At 38.4% G+C, this 24,009-nt stretch overlaps 1 pseudogene; it reads left to right on the top strand.

Moving 5' to 3' along the window:
* Nucleotides 1-12,391: 12,391 nt before the first annotated feature.
* On the top strand, nt 12,392-20,787 carry LOC100394808 (polyadenylate-binding protein 1-like; annotated as a pseudogene).
* Nucleotides 20,788-24,009: the final 3,222 nt, after the last annotated feature.

Genomic DNA, 24,009 nt, shown 5'->3' with positions numbered 1-24,009 from the left:
TGCCACTGCACTTCAGCCTGGGTGACAGAGTGAGACTCTTTCAAAAAAAAAAAAAGGAAGGAAAGGGGGGGGGAGGGAGGAAGGAAGAAAAGAAAAGAAACAAACACAAAGAGAAAATCTTGAAAGCATCAAAAGAGAAATGACTCATTATATGCAAGGGATATTCAATAACATTAACAACTGATTTCTCAATAAAAGCCATGAAGCTTAGAAGTCAGTGTTATGACGTTAAAAGAAAAACATTGTCAACCAAAAGTTCTATAACAAGCAAAACAATCTTTGAAAAGTAAATTAAAAATTATGACATTCCCAGATAAACAAAGACTGAGATAATTTGTTGCTAGCAAAGCTGCCCTGCAAGAAATACAAAAAGGAATCCTTTCAGAATTAAATAAGAGGTCATTAGGCAGTAACTCAAATCCACATAAAAAAAAATAAAGAACATTTCTGTAGGTAACTACATAGAAAAATAGGATAAATGTATTTTTTTTGTTTGTAACTTTTTTTTCTTCTAACAGATTTAAAAGACAACTGCAATAATTATAAATCTGTACTGGTGGCACGCAATATTTAATCATGTAATTTAAATCAAAATGACAACACAAAAAAGGGAATGGAGTTCTACAGAAGCAAAGATGTTTTGAACTACTGAAACTAAGTTGATGTTAATCCAAATCAGATGGGTATAAATTAAAACATTCATTGTAATTCCTAGTGCAATTGCTAAGAAAATAGCTCCAAGAAAAGATAGCAAAAGAAATTACAAAATAATTAAAATGATACACTAGAAGATATCAATTAACACAAAACAAGACAGTAATGAAGGAACAGATAAACAAAAAGATGACATACATAAAACAAATAGTAGTTGTAAATCCTTCTTTATATGTATTTACATTTAAATGGTTAACCACTCCAAATACAAGATAAGAATGGCAGAATGGATTTTTAAAAGTGATCCGATTATAAGCTATCTATAAGAGACAGTTTAGATTCAAAGACACAAATAGGTTGAGAGCAAAAAGACGTAAAAATACATATCTTGCAAGTTATGATCAAAAGAGATCTGGAACAACTGTACTAATATTAAATGTAATAGATTTTAAGAAAAAAATTACTAGAAACAAAAAAATATATTTTCTAATGATAAAAGAATCAATTATAAACATATATGTACCTAAAAACAGAGCCCCAAAATACATGAAGACTGACAAAATTGAAGCAAATAGGCAATTCAATGATAACAGCTGAAATAATATCCTGCTTACAATAATGGACAGAAAAACTAGACAGAATATCGTCAATAGGGAACTTGAACAACATTATAAACCAACCAAAACTAATACACATTTATTGCATATGATAATAAACAGTAACAGAATATACATTCTTCAGAAGAAAATTTGGCAAATTGACAATTATATAAAAGTTAAATAACATTTTAATCAAGAAGGGGAACGAGAGATGAGCCAGAGCGAGATGTGTGTTTATGATGGACCTATCTAACTAATGTAGTTTTGATAGGCTGAATGAAACTTTTCCATATTATCAACTTTTGTTGACTGAGTTATATGAAGGAATTTATTTTCAAACTCCCATAAAATTCAGCAAATTTCAATAGAATGTATTGAGAAATGTATTAGTTCATTCTTGCCTTGTATAAAAAAACTACCCAAGACTGGGTAATTTATGAACAAAAGAGGTTTAATCAACTCGCAGTTCTGCAAGCTGTACAGGAATCATGGCTAAGTCACTTCTCACCAAGCCCCTCCTCCAACACTGAGGATTAGAATTCAACATGAGATTTGGATGGGGACACAGAGCCAAACCATATCAAGCAAGTTTATTTGTTCTGAGATATCCAAATGTAAAATGTATTGGGATTAACGAATAAGAGACAACAAAATATTATGGACTACGGCCAGACACAGTGTCTTACACCTGTAATCCTAGCATTTTTAGAGGCTGAGGAGGGTGGATGGCTTGAGCTCAGGAGTTTGAGACCAGCCTGGGCAACATGGCAGAACCCCATCTCTGCAAAAAGTTAAAAAATTAACTGGGTGTGGTGGTATGTGCACCTATAGTCCCAGCCACTGGGAGGCTAAAGTGGCAGGATGGCAGGATCATTGCAACCAGGAGGTCGACCAGCCTGGACAACAGAGTGAAACCCTGCCTCAAAAAAAAAAAAAAAAAAAAAGTCACAGACTACCTGATCTCCCTCCCCAGAGAGTCCTCTTTGCATTTCACGGAGAAGAAAGTGTGGCTTGAAACAAAAGACAGCACTATGATAGTGACAAGAACAGGGATTTGGAATCAAGCTTGAATCTCGGGTAATAGCTGTATGAACTTAAACAGTCACATGGGCTCTCTGAGTCTGTTTCTTCATTTGGAAAATGGTAAGTGTAGCATGGAGTATTAGAGATAAACATACAAAATTCCCAGCACCAGCCTAACACAGAGTAGGTTCCCAATGCATGGTAGTTGTTTTCATTAAGCCAAGATAAACAGGGGTAAAGAGGAAGGAGAAGTATCTACAAAGAACCAGATATCCCCCTGTGCATGCTTCCAAGATCACTTTGAGGGTCATCTAAGAGGAACCATATCTACTGATCATTAGGCCAGGCCATAAAGGGGATTGTAGGAGTTCATTTTTCAACTCCCTGCTCATTCTTCAAGCTGCTTTTGATTGATTGCAGCCTGCATATCTCCCTGAAACAGCTCATTTCTGAATCACTAAGACATTTCTAAGGTCACTAAGACCTAAGATCCTGTGACTTCTGTGTTATTAAGCCAACAAACATTTCTTAGTCCTGATATTACTTGACCTCTTGGCATTGCTTGAGTCCATTGGTTACTTTCTCCTTCTTGAAATTATCCCTTCTCTTGGCTTCTGTGGCATCAGAATCTTCTGACCCTTTCTATTTTTGACTGTGCATTCTTAGTCTTATAGGTTTATCCTCATCCAATTGTCAAAACATCTTGTGTTTTGTTATGGACAGAGGGAGGGGAACAAGGCACTCCGAGGCCTGTCACGTGGTGGGAGGAAAGGGGTGGGAGAACATTAGGACAAATATCTAAAGCATAAGGGGTTTAAAACCTAGATGACGAGTTGATAGGTGCAGTAAACCACCATGGCACATGTATACCTATATAACAAACCTGCACGTTCTGCACATGTATCCTAGAACTTAAAGTAAAATAAAAAAATAAAATAACATATTGTGTTTTGTAAGCTAAGTTCAACAGGATACGGGAACATGCAAATAACAGGCAATACAGTGGTATGTGTGTATGTTGTAGGGGTCCAGCAGCGGCCTGCACATGTGTAGCTCAGGCTTCAGGCTCAGCAAACAGCATACACAAAGCTGCTGGCTCTACATGTATGCCAGTGGCTGGGACAGTCCAGAGGTGAGGGGAAGCAAGGGAGTGGAGCCAGGCTGGGACCTGGGTACAGAATGGTGGTCGTGATAGCAGCAATAGCAGCAGCAGCAGAAATGCCAGGACAGGAACTGATGGTGCTTAGGTAGTAAATTTCGACAGTATATTATAGAATCTTCCGTTTAAAAAGCTGTTCAATCTTGCAAGACAAACATCTGCAAGCTTAAAAATAGAAGTTAAATTCTAAAATTATTACGTTTGATGGAAAATAACACTATTATCATATTAAGCACTGGATAAACCAAGTATAAATGAGGTAAACAATTTTTAAATTAATTTTTTTGTAACTGAATATATAGCAATAAAATGCATAACAGATATTTTGAAATATACACAAATTAGAAAGTTTCTTGTACACCCTCCACAAGTTATGGAAAACATCAGAGGAAATAATGAAATGTCATTGTATAAACTTCCATTTAAAATTAAATTTGGACTTGCACAAAATTTGTACAAAGAGCTACATCTTTTTCTAGAAAAAACAAGAGTCATCAGCCCTAGATGTACTGAAAATTATATTTTGACATTATTTATCAGAAATTTATCCTAATTTGTTGCAACCTATAAAATACTCTTAACAGCTCCAGTAATCATTGCAATAGCAGAAAGATCTTCTTAAATTAAAATTGTCAAAAATGATTTGTGATGTTGAAATTGCCAAGAGCAATTAATGCTGTGTTCAATTATATGGATTGAAAATCAGAGAGGGATGGTGAAAGGAGGGAGAGCATCAGGAAAAATAGCTAATGGATGCTGGGCTTAATACCTAGGTGACAGGATGATCCGTGCAGTAAACCAGCATGTTGCAAACCTGCACATCCTGCATGTGTACCTGGGAACTTAAAATAAAAGTTGAAGGGAAAAAAAGGAAGCTGGGCATGGTGGATAATGCCTGTAATCCCAGCACTTTGGGAGGCCAAGGCAAGAGGATCACGAGGTCAGGAGTTTGAGACCTTTCTGGCCAACATGGTAAAACCTCATCTCTACCAAAGATACAAAAAATTAGCTGGGCATGGTGGCTCTTGCTCATAATCCCAGCTACTCAGGAGGCTGTGGCAGGAGAATCACTTGGACCTGGGAGGCAGAGGTTGCAGTGAGCCGAGATCACAGTGCTGCACTCCAGCCTGGGCGGCAGGGTGAGACTCTGTCTCAAACAAAAATAAAAAGGAAAGAAAAAAAGGAAATAATGTTTCTAAAAATTTAAATTTACATGATCACCTCTATGTGAATTTGCAAAAATGTGAGCCAGAAATCTTACGACAATCATGATATCATGTTATTAAGAATTATGGCCAGGTGCGGTGGCTCATGCCTGTAATTCCAGCACTTCAGGAGGCTGAGGCAGGTGGATCACTAGGTCAAGAAATCGAGACCATCCTGGCCAACATAGTGAAACCCCAAGTCTACTAAAATATGAAAATTATCTGGGCGTGTTGGTGCGCATCTGTAGTCCCAGCTACTTGGGAGGCAGAGGTTGCAGTGAGCCAAGATCGCACCACTGCACTCAAGCCTGGCACCTGGTGACAGAGCAAGACTCTGTCTCAAAAAAGAAGAAGAAAAATAATTATATATTGTACTACATAAAATTATGACACCAAAAATATTATTTTTGCAATGTGTACATTTATGTTACTCATTTATGTTGGCTATACCTATTGCATTTTGAAACTCACTGAATACTTTTAAAGGAAAAAGTTTTATATTTTAATTTTTTGTTGGGTTTATTTTTTTGAGACAAAGTCTTATTCTGTCACCAAGCTGGAGTGCTGTGACACAATTTTGTCTCACTGCAGCCTCCATTTCCCAGGTGCAACCACCTCCCAAGTAGCTGGGACTACAGGCACACACCACCACGCCCAGCTAATTTTTTGTATTTTTAGTAGAGATTAGGTTTCACCATGTTGGCCAGGATGTTCTAGATCTCCTGACCTCATGATCCACCTGCCTTAGTCTCCCAAAGTGCTGGGATTACAGGCATAAGCCACCATGCCATGCCATATTTTAGTATATTTAATATATTTTTTGCTGTTGTTTTTTTTTAACAAAGAGCCCCAAATTTTATTTTCCACTCAGCCCTGCAAATCTTGTAGGCAATCTTGATTCCTTTAAGGGAAGGAGAGAGTAGGGTGGTAAGAAGTCTGGGCCATGCACATCCCTTTTTCCCTCGATTCCTTTAACCACAGCCTCTCTCTGTCACATGTAACCCCTGAACATGCCGTGTCATGTATCATATATAACTTCTGAACATATCATGCCATCATGTATGATATATAACTCCTGAACACATCGTGCCATCGTCTATGATATATAATCCCTGTGCATAACATGTCAGGTATGATATGTAACCCCTGAACACACCAAGCCATGTATGAAATGGCCTCATATTTTGAGGTTGTGGTTCTAAAAAGTTTAGAAACGTCTCATCTAGTCCAACCACACACATAGGAAGGAACAAACTAATGCAGAGGCAGGTGAGTTGATTTTTCTAACCCCAGGGTTTGTCTGAAGATAACCTCCCCCACCATGCTGCTTTCTTGGTATCCATGACTCTATCATGGTGATATGATATGTTCAGAAATTGAATATAACACACAGCATGGTGTGTTGGAGGTTATGATACATGACGTGAGGTGTTCAGGCATTGTATACAAAACCCCTTTTTCTGGAACCCAGTTTGAAGACCCCTATTATTACCCTAATTTAAAGCATAAAATTTGAAAAAGGTTGGCTGGGATATGCCCAAAAGTGAGCATTTATTTATCTATTTCTTATTCTAAAAGATATGACCTAGACTTAAAGCGATTTGCAAAGCAGCTAATAAAATATGCTTTCAACCTAAATTTTTCTGTTTCCCTAATGTTTTAATATTGATAAAGACAGACATAATATAGAATGTTGTCTTAGTGTCATTCTTATAGTGCTCATGTTCTTGGAGTCTGGTATCAGAAGCTCCTCTAAAGCAGAAACAAAAAGGGTTACTACTTCAGATAGGTGTTTATTGACTGAGTTGGATGGTTTCATCCTCCAGAGAAACTCTGTGCTTCAGAGAAGTCTTGGCTGTGAAAAAGAATTATTTGCAAAGACCTGATAGATTCCAACATTCTTAAAAATACAAACTAACTCATTGCTGAGTTATAACAAAGGGTGTAAGGTCTGTGGAGTTACAGAGACTGAAGTTCAAACCGCTGCTCCACTAGCTAATATTTGTGGGACCAGGTTACAGTCAAAAAAAATTCTCCAAACTGGGAAAAAAGGTGGAAGAGATCTTTTCAGTATCATATGGGGGCAAAGGTCTCCTAGGATTGTCTGGACCTGTAATTAGTTTAATCTCATTTTTACTACTGATTAGAGGTCTCATACTTAGGGAATTTACTGACTAATTTTCAGGGTTTTGTCCAGTAGAAATGCAAACAATTTCCAACCAGTGGAACAGACAACCTAAAATACTAATGGCTTGTTGGACAGTAACCAGTTTTACATCTAGCTCAGCAATTTTGTCTTAACATTTCTTTGTTAAGTTGCTAATAACTGCCATCACTTCTTAAATGCTCTTTGAACTGTTTATGACATCTTACCTGTTCTCTCATTAATTAATTAGTTCAATAAAATATTTGACATGTCCTTTTTATATTTACCTGAGAGTCGTGATTTTATCCTTTTGAAAATTATACTCTAACGTGACTTAACTCTTTTTGCCTCAGTCTATCTATAAAATGGAAAAGACCTACTTTATAAAGTTTTTGTGATAATCAAGAGACAGGATTTGTAAGGCACTGAGCATAGAACCTGTTGCTAAGTAAATGCGCATGAGGCTTTATGCTTTCAATGTGAATCTAAAGAGAGTAAAGCAGCTGGAATCAGGGTCGGGGGTCCAGTTTATCACTGTTTACCTTCAGCATTTTTCCTAAACACTCACATACACTGAATTTTACAAACTTGCCTGAAACAACTTCTCTTTTTTTTTTTTTTTTTAAATTTTACCGGTAGACTTCTCCTCATATAATAACATTCTTTAAAATCTTATTTGCTGACCCTTTGCTAATTATATATCTCACAGCTCATGGAAATAATGTCCAATGGGAACTACATGTAAGTGGCAGAGCTAGGTGACTTTCGTCACTGGAAGCTTTCCAGTGCTAGTTTCCAGGAGGACTCAGGCAGGCATAGGGTTCAAAAAGCCCATAATACTAATACTGTCAATCAAGCAAATGTAAAGATAGAGAAGGTTTTTCTCAGAAACCACACATCAGCATTTCCATACTCAAAGGGTAAAATTATTCCAGATGTAAAAGAGTGACATTAAAGATGACATTTTCTTTTCTTTTGAGACAGTCTCACTCTGTTGCACAGGCTGGAGTGTAGTGGTGCGATCTTGGCTCACTGCAACCTCCGCCTCCCAGGTTCAAGTGATTCTCTTGCCTCAGCCTCCTGAGTAGCTGGGATTACAAGTGTGTGCCACCGTGTCTGGCTAATTTTTGTATATTTTTACTAGAGACAGGGTTTCACCAGGTTGGTCAGGCTGGTCTCGAACTCCTAACCTCATGATCCTCCCACCTCGGCCTCCCAAAGTGCTTGGATTATAGGCGTGAGCCACCACGCCTGGCCTAAGGATGACATTTTCAATGAAAGATGTGCTAAAGAAATAAATTTAGTTGTGAGCACATTCCATAAACTGTTTTCTTTAATTTGTGCCTCTCCCTGAGAGCTCTCAAAACTGGAGAGTCCTCATATACTTGAATCTCTAGTGTATCCCCTTTGCCACTAAAATATATGCTCTCTTTCCCACCCCATTCCCCAAATAAAAGGAGCCTCAAATTTACCCGTTAGAGTCCAAGTACACCTTAAAGATTGAGGAAGCCTGGCTAATTCTCTCCACATGCTGACAGTTTCTACTGTTTGGAGCTCAGGTGAGTTCCCAGGAACCCCAGTTTTTTGAAACTCTGTACACGGAGTAGCAGAATGACACTTCTCCCCAACACCCATTCTGTGCAAACTTTAAGAAATACAAATATAGGGTCAAATAGAAAAAAAAAAACAGAAGACAAATAGCTAAGTAATAGCACTTTATAAACTACTCAGAACTCCTGAATAAACTGTTGTAAATCCTAAAGTTGTTAGCTATAAAAGAGCAATTTAACCAAAAAAAAAGTCAAAGGAGCAAAGAATCACTGTGCTTCTAAGAACAGAACTGACCTTGGCCTGCACAACATGCACTTTGTTACAAGGACTGTTTTGTTCTCTTAGCCCTTTGGACGTGTGTGTAGTTCCTGGGCCTGTCCTCATCCCATTGCCCACATGGCCCCCGCTAGTAGGAAAGCAGTGGCCCAGCACAGTACTCTCAGGGACTGGGATGCCAAAGTTCCCCCTTAGCCTCATGAGTCAGGACATGAGACACCACAGAATCTGGAAGAGTCATTCCATGGACAACTCCATCTCCTACACCCAGTCCTTCTCATCTGCATCCTGGTTCCTAAAACTGTTCTAATCGGAGATAAAATCTCTCATTCTATAGATAATGTTATAACTTAGAGATTTGCAGTTTTATCTTTATTGCATACTAAAATTCTCTACATATTAGAATCTATTTTCCAACATTTCATTATGAAATTTTTAAGCATACAACAATGTTAAGTTAATTTTATATAATTACATAATTTTTCATATATGTAACCTTCTAGTCATCTTGTTTTCTGGTTTTCTTATTTGTTTCTAAATGAATTGCAGATAGCAGCATACTTCCTTCCAAATACTTTAGTATACATATCATTAGATTCTAGTCCAATTTTTTTTAATTTTTTTCTTTCAAGAGAAACTATATACAATGAAATGTACAAATCTTAACTGTACATTCAATGGATTTTCACAAAGGCATACATCTTTAATAACCCAAACTCCTATCAAGATATAAAACTGCTGGAAACCATCATTCTCAGCAAATTAACACAGAAACGGAAAACCAAACACTGCACGTTCTCACTCATAAGTGGGACCTGAATAATGAGAATACATGGACACAGGGAGGGGAACATCACACACAGGTGTCTGTCAGGGTATGAGGAGCAAGGGTAGGGAAAGCATTAGAAGAAATACCTAATGTAGATGACTGGTTGATGGGTGCAGCAAACCACTGTGGCACATGTATACCTATGTAACAAACCTGGATGTTCTGCACATGTATTCCTGAACTTAAAGTATAATAAAAAATTAAAAAATAAATGATATGGAAATATCCTAAAAAAAGATATAAAACTGGATCTATTTCTTTGGCTTGCCAGCTTTTAACCAATGATCTGTCTTTTCATGCCCTAGTAACAATGCGTTTTAAATATTTCAGCTTTATAATATGGTTTATAAATCCGAGGCCAGGAGTGATGGCTAAGCCCTGTAATCCCAACATTTTGGGAAGCCTGAAGGGCAGATCAGGAGTTCAAGACCAGCCTGGCCAATATGGCAAAACCCCATCTCTACTAAAAATGCAAAAATTAGCCAAGTATGATGATGTGTACCTGTAGTCCCAGCTACTCAGAAGGCTGAGGCAGGAGAATGGCTTGAACCCGGGAGACAGAAGTTGCACTGAGCTGAGATCGGGCTGCTGCACTCCAACCTGGGTGACAGAGTGAAACTCTCTCTCTCAAAAATAAATAAATAAAATCTGTGTGCTGTTCCTTTTATTACTCTTATTCAGAATGATTTTGGCTATTCTGGCGTGTTTAACTTTTCTTTTGAATTTTCAAATCAATTTATTTAATCCCCATCCCCACTCCTCACAGAAAAGAAGGTGACAGAGGAGGAAGTCGAGGAGAAGGAAGAAGACTCCTGTTGTTATTTTTAACTGACTTCATGAAGTATAGAGATTAATTTAGAAATGAGTAAAATGTTGTGATATTCAGCCTACCTTTCCACAAATAGGAAATGCCTTTCAATTTAGTCAAAGCCTCTTTCATGTCCCTCAGTCATGCGTCAGAACTTTCTTCATAAAACTCTTGTGTATTTCTTACCAAGTTTATTCTCTTTTAAAATTATTTTGGTAGTTGTGTCCTTCACATTATACTTCTTAAATTTTTTAAATTATTTTTTAAATTGTTGTGGCTACATGGTAGGTATATATACCATCATACTTTTTTATATAGATTTTATATACAGGCAACTTAACAAATTTGATTAGTCAGTAGGAATTTTTCAGTCGATTCCCTTGCATTTTGATACATACAGTCATTATTTATAAACAATAATTTTATCTCCTCTTTTCCAATTTCCATATCTCTTTTTTCCTGTATGTGTAATAGCATCAACTTGTACTGATAGAAGAATGCTTTCATTAAGGAGGTATTAGTGCTTTTTTCTTTTCTTTGAGACAGAGTCTCCCTCTGTTGCCCAAGCTGGAAGTGCAGTGGCCTGATTGTAGCTCACGGCAACTTCTGCCGCCCAGGTTCAAGCAATTCTTCTGCCTCGGTCTCCAGAGTAGCTGGGACTACAGACGCACGCCACCACGCCCAGCTAATTTTTGTATTTTTAGTAGAGATGGGGTTTCACCACCTTGGCCAGGCTGGTCTCAAACTCCTGACCGCCCACCTCAGCCTCTCAAAGTGTTGGCATTACAGGCGTGAGCCACTGTGCCCAGCCTTGTTGAAGCAATTTTTCCATGTTTTAAAACTTTATATTTTTCCTTTAATGTCAAACTCACACTCGAATTAGCTGAAGTACAGTGTACCATAGATGGAAGCTGAAGAATTAGCATGTAAAGCACATAGAATTACTTTCATCTGTGTAACAATTTTATAAGACCTACGCTTTTTGTTACTACAATAAGATGCATTGCAGTTTTCCATTTTCCACTCTTTTTTATGAAATAGGGGGAAAAAAAACCTTGAAATAATTGAATAAATACTTCTGTATAGACAAAGATGGCAAGAGAGCCACAAAGGAACTGGTAGCATTTTAAAGGCTCTATTATGGGAATTGTATGAAACATGCTTGTCTGATGATGTATAAATGTCTGATTTTACTTTGGCGTTTCTGGGTCTTAACCCACTTTCCCTGTGTCTACTTTCTCTCCTGCTCCGTTTGTTCCTGCTTCTCCATCCCAGCCTCTGGACTATGCAGCATGGTGTTTGGACTATTTATCTGGCTTCAATGTTAGCATCCTCAGGTCTCTGCACCTGGCGTCTGATCTTTCTTGCCAGACACCCTAGAATTTTGAGGTACTTTGCACTCACTCTGTGCCCCACGTGACCACTGGCCTGGGTAGCCCCTGCTCGTTGGGAAAAAACGTTACAAACAGTTGGATGCTTGGTAATATGAAGATAAAGAAGGCAGTATCCTCACTTTTTTAGGAGGTTTAATCCAGTGGTATAGAGGCAAATGCAGACACAGAGGTACAATAATCTCATAAAAGGAATGAGACACTGGTATGACTGTGAGTTCAAAGCAAAAACACTATGGTTGGAGTGCATTAAATCCAAGTGCATTCCAGAGGAGCTCGGCCAAGGGAACATGCTAATTTGAGCCAGCAAAGCATAGCGGAAGGAGGATGCTCCTTCAACATTTACCCAAGGCCCTTCTCCCCCGCGGTTAGTGCTGAGAGTGCGGAGTGTGTGCTCCAGGGTCGAAACACACATTTATTATTTTTTTTAATCTAAAAACATCTTTTTTAAAACCCCCAAAATTTTACAAAAAGCGTCTCCCCCGCAGGAGAGTTTTTTTTTTTTTTTTTCTTCCGCTTTTATAAAATAACCCCGTGAAGCAGCCGAGACCGATCCGCCCGCCAGCGACGCAGCAGCAGCTCCAGGAAGGAACCAAAGAGACCGAGGCCTTGCCGCTGCCCGGACCCGACACCGCCACCCTCGCTCCCGGCTGGCAGCCGGCAGTCCGCTGCTGCGGGTCCGCCCAGCTCTGGGGCCGTTGAGTAGTTTTCGATTCCGGGTGATTTTTGTCCCCCTGCGCTTGCCCCCGCAGCCCTCCCCCCAGCTCCAGCCCCTGGCACCGGCACTAGCCCTCCTTTCACGGAACGGTGGCGGCCTGTGGCCCTGCAGGCAGCCGTGGGTACATGAACCCCAGCGCCCCCGGCTACCCTATGACCTCGCTCTACGTCGGGGACCTCCACCCCGACGTGACCGAGGCGATGCTATACGAGAAGTTCAGGCCTGCCGGGCCCATCCTCTCCAGCCGGGTCTGCAGGGACATGACCACCCGCCGCTCCTTGGGATACGCATATGTGAATTTCCAGCAGCCCGCGGACGCGGAGCTTGCTTTGGACGCCATGAATTTTGATGTTATAACGGGCAAGACAGTACGCATCATGTGGTCTCAGCCTGGTCCATCACTTTGCAAAAGTGGAGTGGGCAACATATTCATTAAAAATCTAGACAAGCAGAGTTCAACAGCAGGTTTCCAAGGTGCCGCCCAAAGGAAAAAGTGGTTCTGGAAAAGCAGGGAAAGGGGGAGCAGCCTCTGGGAGTGACAGTGCTGACAAGAAGTCTCAAGGTCCCAAAGGTGGTGGCAATGCAGTAAAGGTCAGACACATTCTCTGTGAAAAACATGGCAAAATCATGGAAGCCATGGAAAAGTTAAAGTCTGGGATGAGATTCAATGAAGTCGCTGCACAATATAGTAAAGATAAAGCCAGGCAAGGGGGCGAATTGGGTTGGATGACCAGAGGGTCCACGGTGGGACCGTTTCAAGAAGCAGCATTTGCCTTGCCTGTAAGTGGGATGGATAAGCCTGTGTTTACAGACCCACCATTTAAGACGAAATTTGGGCCGGGCGCGGTGGCTCACGCCTGCAATCCCAGCACTTTGGGAGGCTGAGGTGGGCAGATCACGAGGTCAAGAGATCGAGACCATACTGGCCAACATGGTGAAACCCCGTCTCTACTAAAAACACAAAAATTAGCTGGGCGTGGTGATGCATGCCTGTAGTCCAGCTACTCGGGAGGCTGAAGCAGGAGAATTGCTTGAACCCGGGAGGCGGAAGTTGCAGTGAGCCGAGATGGCGCAGCTGCACTCCAGCCTGGCACCTGGCCACGAAACAAGACTGTCTAAAAAAAAAAAAGACAAAATTTGGATATCATATTATTATGGTTGAAGGAAGAAAATAAAATCATATGAAAGACTAAAAAAAAAACCTAGACAAATCCATTAATCATAAAGCACTGTATGATACATTTTCTGCTTTTGGTAACATCCTCTCGTGTAAGGTAGTTTGTGATGAAAACGGTTCCAAGGGTTATGGATTTGTACACTTTGAGACGCAGGAAGCAGCTGAAAGAGCTATTGAAAAAATGAATGCATTGCTCCTAAATGATCGCAAAGTATTTGTTGGATGATTTAAGTCTCGTAAAGAGCGAGAAGCTGAACTTGGAGCTAGGGCAAAACAGTTCACCAATGTTTACATCAAGAATTTTGGAGAAGACCTGGATGATGAGCTCCTTAAGCATCTCTTTGGCAAGTTTGGGCTTGCCTTAAATGTGAAAGTAATGACAGATGAAAGTGGAAAATCCAAAGGATTTGGATTTGTAAGCCTTGAAAGGCAAGAAGATGCACAGAAAGCTGTGGATGAGATGAATGGAAAGGAGCTCAGTGGAAAACTATACGTTGGTCAAGCTCAGAAAAAGGTGGAACGGCAGACGGAGCTTAAGCGCAAATTTGAACAGATGAAGTGAGATAGGATCACCAGATACCAGGGTGTTAATCATTATGTGAAAAATCTTGATGATGGTATTAATGATGAACGTTTCCGGAAAGACTTTTCTCCATTTGGTACAATCACTTGTGCAAAGGTTATGATGGAGGGTGGTCGCAGCAAAGGGTTTGGTTTTGTATGTTTCTCCTCCCCAGAAGAAGCCACTAAAGCAGTTACAGAAATGAATGTAGAATTGTGGCCACAGAGCCACTGTATGTAGCTTTAGCTCAGTGCAAAGAAGAGCACCAGGCTCACCTCACTAACAAGTATATGCAGAGAATGGCAAGTATACGAGCTGTGCCCAACCCGGTAAACAACCCCTACCAGCCAGCACCTCCTTCAGGTTACTTCATGGAAGCTATCCTACAGAATCAGAACCATGCTGCATACTATCCTCCTAGCCAAATTGCTCATCTAAGACCAAGTCCTCGCTGGACTACGCAGGGTGCCAACCTTAACCGTTGACTTAGAACTGATAAGGTCGTTCTAAGGTCAATAAAGCTGTAGCTGTATTGCAAGCTCACCAAGCTAAAGAGGCTGCCTAGAAAGCACCTAACAGCGCCACCAGTGTTCCAGCTGTTCAAAATTGATCAGGGACCACAAAAAGAAACTTGTGCTTCACTAAAGAAGAATATCTAAACATTGAAAAACTTAAACATTATGGAAAAAAAATTGCAAAATATAAAAAGAATTTTAAAAAGAAAAGGAAACTTTGAACCTTATGTACCGAGCAAATTCCAGGTCTAGAAAACATAGTGCTAGTAGTCCTAGATTACTTATAGATTTTAAAAACCCACAAAAAATAGTAAAATATAAAAACAAATTAATGTTTTAAAGGACCCTGGGTAAAAGAATTTTCAGCAAAGTACAAAAATTTAAAGCATTCCTCTCTTTAATTTTGTAATTCTTTACTGTAGAACAGCTTAAAATGTCAGGTATGTTTTAAGTAACAGAACCAATAACTGAGCAAGAAAACATAATTTGTATTATAAAATTCTTGCTTTAATAAGAATTCCTTGCTTTAATAAAAATTCCTTAAACAGTGAAGATAAATTCACCTGTGGGCATTGTCTCTCTTAATCACACCTATGACCATAGTACAAGAGAACATTAAAACTAAAATTCATTTATCTGAACCTTTAAGAATGGTTAGTTTTGATGAATTGGTAGATTCAATAGCCCAGTCCTTGCTAAAATCATCTTCTGACATTGATAGAGCAAAGACCCTTGGATCAGACTACCTGTGTTAGAATTCCAAATCTTTCTTGTACCTCTATTGTGGCTTTTGTCAGATAATTTAACTTCTTTTGCCTCCGTTTTCTTATCTGTAAAATTGGTTTAAGAAATCTTATGTGGTAGGCTGTTGTGAGAATTAAATAAGTTAATGTTTGTCATGTACCTAAAACAACACCTGGCATCTAGTAAAGTTCTTGATTATTGTTATATCTTATTAATATTTTTTGTGATGCATTACAGAATTAATTTATCCTTCCAACTAATTCCCTTAGCATTGATGATTCTTTCTTACAGTAACTCAGTCCCAATAAACCCCTCCATCTTTTTGTTCTGCCATTATTATGTTATTAGACTTCTGCCATTATCATATGAGCTCCAGAAATGCCCATCACTCAGGAATCATTCTAGAGTTCTGATATGGGAACAGTTTTGGATAACTTATCTTTCATTTCTTTTTTTTTTTTAATAAAAATACATACTCTGCTATTCTAGAACCTAGATATTCATTTTGTTTCTTTTCTATGCTACCTAATAAGCTAATTTTTTCAGTAAGAATATATGCACTTTATATAAAAACACTGCTCACCCCTCAAATTTCTCTATTTACATGCCTTTTTCATAATTTTCTTGAACATGGGCTCTTTGATTTTTCTCAGCACCTTTAGTGTGACATATGGACAGCGAATGCCCAAAACCCTATTACCTAGGTTAAAAGGCCTTGGGAGACATGAACAGACTCATAGGCACCATACATCAGTCATACTGCAAATTTTACCATCTCACTATGCCATAGCCCATTAACATTCAATACAATTTAAAAAGGATATGGGCAATATAAACATTATCTTTCTCTCCAGGAATAAAAATAACCACATTTAAAGAAAATATTTGAAAAAAAAAAAGATGAGACTTAGGAATTAGAATTATGTATCTCTGAGACAAGATTATGACAGAAGGCTTCACGTTTATGAGGGGTTATTATGCAGAAAATAGGGACCAGCTGTTCTCTATCTCTAAAGAATTTCAAAGAGAGGGCTAAATCTCAGTATGAAGTAATAGGTTAAGTATGAAGAATAATTTCCTGATGGTGAGAGTGAAATATTGGAAGAAAGCTCTTAGGGGAATACCTGGAAATCTGAAAGAATGTTAAAAGCAGAATGATGATTTTCCTGGCCTATTCTCTGTATTTGAAACCTACAAAAGCCTTGTGCTTTTATGAAATGCAAAGTAACATATCTACATTTCTCATCATGCATCTCAAACATGCTAAAGAATTACCTTTTTATGGAACTGTGTGCTGTATCTATTTTCTATATATGGTATACAATTCCTATTTTCTTTTCTTCCATGGTGCTAGTGATGCAGTTTGGGAAGAGCATAGGCCTTGGAATCAGCCATATTTTGGCAGCTATCCGAGCACTACTATTTGAATTCAGAGATCTTGCATAATCTTTCTGAGATTTGGTCTTCTATTATAATGGACAATAACTAAGGAATAAACTAGCCAATGTATTAGTGTCACAGATACAATGTTAGGGCATAGTAGTTAATACATATTACCTAAAATGCATTTAAAAACATATGCATATACACATGTGCATACATTAAATAGGAATACTTTATAAACAAAACTCCAACACAGTGAGCCATGGTCATGCCGAAAAGAAAAGCTCCAACATATAAGAAACAAAAGCCCCTGAATAGCTCCATAAATACATAATATCTTACATTAAAAATCTTTGCTCCGTGAAACATTTTACTGCATGATTTACTTTATTTTATTTTATTTTTGAGACAGTCTTGCCCTGTCACCCAGGCTAGAGAGCAGCGATGCAATCATGACACACTGCAGCCTCAACCTCCTGGGTTTAAGCAGTCCTCCTACCTTAGTTTCCTATGTAGCTCAGACCACAGGCATGTGCCACCATGCCCAGCTAATTAAAAAAAAATGTTTTGTAGAGATGGGGTCTTACTATGCTGCTCTTGGTGGTCTCAAACTCCTGGGCTCAAGCGATATGCCCCCTTAGCTGGAATTACAGATATGAGCCACTATGTTGGTGGAATCATCTTAAAAAGCAAAATACCACCTGGAAATTTATTTATTTGAAATGGAGTTTTGCCCTTGTTGCCCAGGCTGGAGTATAATGGCTTGATCTCGGCTCACTGCAACCTCTGCCTCTGGATTCAAGCGATTCTCCTGCCTTAGCTTCCCAAGTAGCGGGGATTACAGGCATCTGCCAGTACACCTGGCTAATTTTTTGTGTTTTTAGTAGAGACAGGATTTCACCATGTTGGCCAGGCTGGTCCTGAACTCCTGGCCTCAGGTGATCTGCCTGCCTCAGCCTCCCAGAGTGCGGGGATTACAGGTATGAGCCACTGCGCCTGGCATCACTTGGAAATTTTTAAATTTTTCTCAATTACTTGGTTAAAGAGAAAATCAAACTTTGAAGGTCAGAATATCTAGAAAATAAAATTAGTTAAAGCATTACATGTTAGAACTCAAGGGATACAGTTAATGCTGTGTTCAGAGAAAAAATATATGACCCTACATGTTTTCACAGATAAACAAGAACAAATGAGAAAAAATAAATTAAGCATCACATTTTAAAAATTAGACAAAGAACAAGAAATTAAACCTAAGAAAAATTACAGAACAAATAAAAATTAAAGGAAACGTTAAGGAAATGTAAACAGAAAAACCAAGAAATGAAATACATTCAAGAGCTAGTTTTGAAAAACTAGTTAAAGCAAACAACCCAGAATGGGAGAAAATCTTCACAATTTATACACCTGACAAAGTACTAACATCCAGAATATACAAGGAACTCAAACAAATCAGCAAGAAAAACAAAACAAAAAAAAATCCCACCAAAAAGTGGGTTAAGGACATAAATAGACAGTTCTCAAAAGAAGATATACAAATGGCCAACATCAAAATGCAGATATACAAAATGCTCAACGTCACTAATTATCAGGGAAATGCAAATCAAATCCGCAATGCCATTCCACTTCACTCCCACAAGAATGGCCATAATCAAAAAATAGTAGGTGTTGGTGTGGATGTGGTGAAAACAGGACACTTTTACACTGCTGATGAGAATGTAAACGAGTACAACCACTGTGGAAAAGAGTGAGGATATTCCTTAAAGAACTAAAAGTAGATCTACCATTTGATCCAGCAATCCCACTATTAAGTATCTACCCAGAGGAAAAAGTCATTATATGTAAAAGATACTTGCATGCACATGTTTATAATGGCACAATTTGCAATTACAAAAATATGGAACCAGCCCAAATGCCCAATAAGCAATGAGTGGATAAAGAAAATGTGGTATATACACATACCATGGAATACCACTCAGCCATAAAAAGGAATGAAATAATGGCATGCACAGCAACCTGGATGGAATTAAGACTATTATTCTAAGTGAAGTAACTCAGGAATGGAAAAGCAAACATTGCATGTTCTCACTCATATGTGGAAGCTAAGCTTTGAGGACTCAAAGGCCTAAGAATGATATATTGGACTTTGGGAACTTGGGAGAAAAAGTGGGTGGTGGAGAGAAATAAAAGACTGCTCACTGGGTACAGTGTACACAGCTTGGGTGATGGATGCACAAAACTCAGAAATCACCACTGAAGTACTCATCCATGTAACCAGACCACCTGTACCCCAAAAACCTATTGAAATTAAAAAATAAAAACTAGTTTAAAAAAAAAAGCAAAGCACAATTACACAAAATAAGAAACGAGAATAGAGAAATTAGCTCAAATACAGAGGAAAAGGGAGTAATTGACTCTGTTCAACTAAACTGAAGTGAAATAATTTTAAGTGAAATAAAAGGTAAATTGATGAAACCATCTCAGAAGAGGAAGGTCATTTAGTATATTTAGAGATCATTGACTGTAAAGAGATAGACAAAAGTTGTTAAAAGCACTAATGCTGGCTGGGTGTGGTGGCTTATGCCTGTAATCCCAGCACTGTGGCAGGCTGAGACAGGCCGATCACGAGGTCAGGCGTTCGAGACCAGACTGACCAACATGGTGAAACCCTGTCTTTACTAAAAACATAAAAATTAGCTGGGCATGGTAGCATGTCCCTGCAGTCCCACTACTCAGGAGGAGGCTGAAGCAGAAGAATTGCTTGAACCTGGGAGGCGGAGGCTGCAGTGAGCTGAGATCACGCCACTGCACTCCAGCCTGGGTGACAGAGCAAGACTCTTGTCTCAAAAACAAAAAAAAATTGCTGCAACAAAATCTTCAAAATGTTCTACTAAATGCGACGGAAACTAAATAATTTTTTTAGTTCACTTGTATTACAAATCTTATAACATGTAAATGTGTCATTCAAACTTCAGACATCTGAGTTTCAAACAGATTTTTCAGAAGCTCATTATATAAAAAAGTGGGAGACTCTCTGGTATAAAACTTTTAAAAATACTAAATATTACTGTATACATTAGGCTAGTGGTCTTCAAATAGCGGCAATTTTGCCCCAAATGGCATATTTGAAATGTCTGGAGACATTTTTGATTGTCATGGCTGGGGAAGGTGGTGAAATTGGCATCTGTTGAATACAGGCCGGGGAAGCTGCTCAACATCCTACAAAGCACAGGACAGCCCCGACAGCGAGGATCTACCTAGTCCAGTATGTCAGTAGTGCTGAGGTTGAGAAACCCTGATGTAGGTAAAATACAAGCTGTAAAATACGAACAACCATCTCTGCAGCTTAACACACCGAAAGTTTATTGCCCCTGTAATAATCCCACGTGGGTTGGCAGTGGGAGTCTCTGTTCCTTACATACATACAGGAATCTAGGTTTTATCTATCCATTGACCTCCCCAAACTGTAAGGCTTCAGAATCTTCCACCAGATCTTTCTGGAAAGCCAAGAAAGAAAAAAGGCCTGTAGAGAAATGCATGGGAGACCTTTGGGGCTTTCCCTGAAGGTGGTGTGTGTATCAATTCTACCCACATTCCATTGTCCAGAAGTCAGTCACATGCCTGTATCTAATGTCAAGGGAGGCACAGAAATGTAGTCTAGCTGTGTGTCGAAGAAGAGGAAACAAGTTTGATGAGTATCTACCCAGTCTCTACTACCACGTCTTAGTTATCTTTGTGTCTAACAAAATGCTTTGCTTACAAGTGCTTAACAATAATAAATTAACAAAATTAATACAAAAAAATTAATCAATACAAAGCAATATTGTCTTTTTTTAAAAATAGGAACTAGAATCTGAAACTAACATTTAATATGAGGTCATCTGCAAGTTTTACTTTAAATAATACGTGTCTTACTATAATGAAATATGATACCAGGATAACCAGATTTTTGAGCACTATGTTTAAAATATAAGTGTGTGTGTATGTATGTGTATATATATATGTCATTTGATGTTTATTTTGTACTTTCAAACTCTTATCACCTATATTAGCTAGCAAAACCTGTGTTTATCTAATTTATTTTTAATATTTCTTCTTTGTGAATTTTTAATTGCTCAAATTTTTAAATATAAAGCATGCAGCATTTTATATGAACAGCAAAATTACAATTTTTGTAAAATTAATGTACAATTAGATATTGGCTTTCCACATACTATTCTTACAAGGAAGAGAGACAAAACAGCAACCATAGCCAACAGAATAATGTTGTGTTTTGACCTTTTGACATCTTTAGAGTTATTTTTAAAGCAGTTAATTCCAGGTGCCTCTTTCTTTAAAAAAAAGAGAAGAAAGAAAGAAAAAGAAAGAGAGAGAGAGAGAGAGAAAGAAAGAAAGAAAGAAAGAAAGAAAGAAAGAAAGAAAGAAAGAAAGAAAGAAAGAAAGGCTAATGTATATATGGTGAGTCTTGTGTCATATCCCTAATGTCAGCAATCTGGCATTTCTAGGTCCAAATGAATGTTTATTTCTAGAAGGAAGAAAAATAAATTTTTAATACTATCAGAGGATAAATCAAATTACTAGGCAACCACCTTTTTAACCAACTATATTGACATTGTTCTGAAATTAACAACTGGATTTAGTTTCACAATGAATAGCGGTGGATAGATCAAATACAACCAGATTCAACAACTTCTATTCTGTATTTCTCTCTTCATTCCTTTCTAAATTCCCAAGTTCCTCTCACTAATGAATTGCTTATGATATGCTAAGGAGTTAATCAGCAGTATAGAGTAAGGGCAGAAATAGAATGTGATCATGATGAAATTGCTGCATTCCATTGCAGAGGTGATAAAAATTTAGGGTACCTCATAAATATTTCTGATCCATTTGCTTAGTAGGATGGAAGTATTTATGGTTAGGAAATCTCTGGCTATAAAAAAGCGTTCCAGTTTATTCTATGCTATCAAGTAGCCTTTTGTTAAAGTAGAGTTTTATGGATAAGTTATTACTGGGAAACCTGCGTTTGGAACATTAGTAATGCAATAAATTCCATCCAGCCCATCTAGGCTATTTTGGGAATAACCATGTCTAAATGAGCCAAATGCGTTTCACCAAAGATATTTTATTATATTCAGAGGCCTATATATGATCTTCTTAGTCCTTGTCTTTTTGAGATTAGTAACGGTAGATAAATTCATGTTAGGAGTTTTCTTTATTTAAAGAATTTTAATCAAAATATGACACAACAAAATCACTTGAACAAAGATTTGTAGTTAAATCAAGGAACTGAACTGTGATATAAAATCACAATGCAGCTCATGAAAATAGCATGTGGGATTCATGAAAATATGTTCCTATCTTGAATCCTTCGGTATGAAGTTTATGTCATATGTTTTCAAAATTGTATGGGCATTCTGAAATCTATAAATACATGCATTTATAGATTTCTGGTTTGCTTTCAAATTAGGCTATCAACTCATTGGCATAGGGGATTGAGTACAAGAGGCAGTTCGTCTTTGAAGTTAGATGTCTTGGGTTTCAGTAATGGCTCTTCCACCTAATAGCTGTGTGGCCTTGGGCAGATTACACAGCAATCCTGGCATTATAAAAGAAGGACAATAAAATGCCTATTTTAGAAGATTAAGTCATTGCAAATAATGTTCTTAGAATAATATCTGGCACATAGTAAAGCTCCAATACATGTTTGCTGCTATTATGGTTATTTTCTTTCTGTATGTTCCAACACACAGCATTCAGCAGATTACTGGCCCCCAGGAGGCACTTGGTATATATTTATTGAATAAATCGGTGATAACGTGTCTTACATGGTTATCTTATGACCGTGGGACACATGGTAGCATCCTAGTATGGGAAGTAGAAGGGACTGGAAATCAGAGAGAACCAGTAATCCAGTTTATTAGAAACATATGGCTACAAAGCTTCCAAAAAATTTAGATATATAACCTTTTCTAAGTTTTGGGTTTTTTCTTCTGTTAAATGAAGACAAGAATATTCTTATAAGAGCATTGTAAAAATTAGGAATAATATATGGTGAGCATTGGCAAAAATGTTTGGCACTCAATAAATACTACTAACCTGTGCAGGCTGGCACTAAAAAGAATGACAACACTGTCTACAAATATGATTCCCTTCACTCCACTACATTTGTAAATGTCTACCCAGTACAAGGCAAGGTGCTGGTGACTGGGGATGGAAAGATAAAGTGACATGATTTCTGTGTCTCATACTATGTTGAGAAGTAAGATTTTTTTAAGGTGATAAAATAGATAATCTATGCAGAAACATAAATTTTTTTATCTTTTTTTTTTTTTTTTTTTTACTTTTTCTTAATTGTAGAGATGGAGTTTTGCCATGTTGCCCAGGCCAATCTCGAACTCCTGAGCTCAAGTGATCTGCCTGCCTTAGCATCCCAAAGTGCTGGGATTACAGGCATGAGCCACTGTGCCTGGCCCAGAAGCATAAATTTTTGAAAATGACCCAAGAATAAGCAGAAAGGCAGAAACATAGATAAATAACCATATTGTAATAGACCACGGCCAGGTCTGTCTCATTAAAACCTTGAGTAGGGTCGGGCGCGGTGGCTCAAGCCTGTAATCCCAGCACTTTGGGAGGCCGAGGCGGATGGATCACGAGGTCAACAGATCGAGACCATCTTCATCAACATGGTGAAACCCCGTCTCTACTAAAAATACAAAAAATTAGCTGGGCATGGTGGCACGTGCCTGTAATCCCAGCTACTCAGGAGGCTGAGGCAGGAGAATTGCCTGAACCCAGGAGGCGGAGGTTGCGGCGAGCCGAGATCGCACCATTGCACTCCAACCTGGGTAACAAGAGCGAAACTCCGTCTCAAAAAAAAAAAAAAAAAACCTTGAGTAGGTACAAGGATACAGTGAAAATTTTTAAACTGGGTTATATTATAAGATGCTCTGTAGATGCCAGGTGCCTCAGTGGTACTCAAAAATTTGTAAATCTCATACGAAGAAGATGGGTGTCATGGTTCGAAATTGAAATGTGTCCTTTTTTAGTACAAGCCTCTATATGCTGATATGTACCCACCTACATTCCCCTAGCACATAAGGTGTTTTCAGGCAGTCAGCTCCCAGGGACAGCTTCTTCAGCCTAGTAGACCCTTTCCTCCATGTGGACTACTGAGGCCACCAGACAGCAGCATACTTGCATGAGAAACAAGGACAGTGCCAGAAAGCCCAATTCATGCACACCACCATGAATCCATGAATCTTTGCATCCTCT

Source organism: Callithrix jacchus, chromosome 17 (genome assembly GCF_049354715.1).
Source record: "Callithrix jacchus isolate 240 chromosome 17, calJac240_pri, whole genome shotgun sequence".
Taxonomy (NCBI): domain Eukaryota; kingdom Metazoa; phylum Chordata; class Mammalia; order Primates; family Cebidae; genus Callithrix; species Callithrix jacchus.
This window is presented reverse-complemented; position numbering and strand designations above follow the sequence as displayed.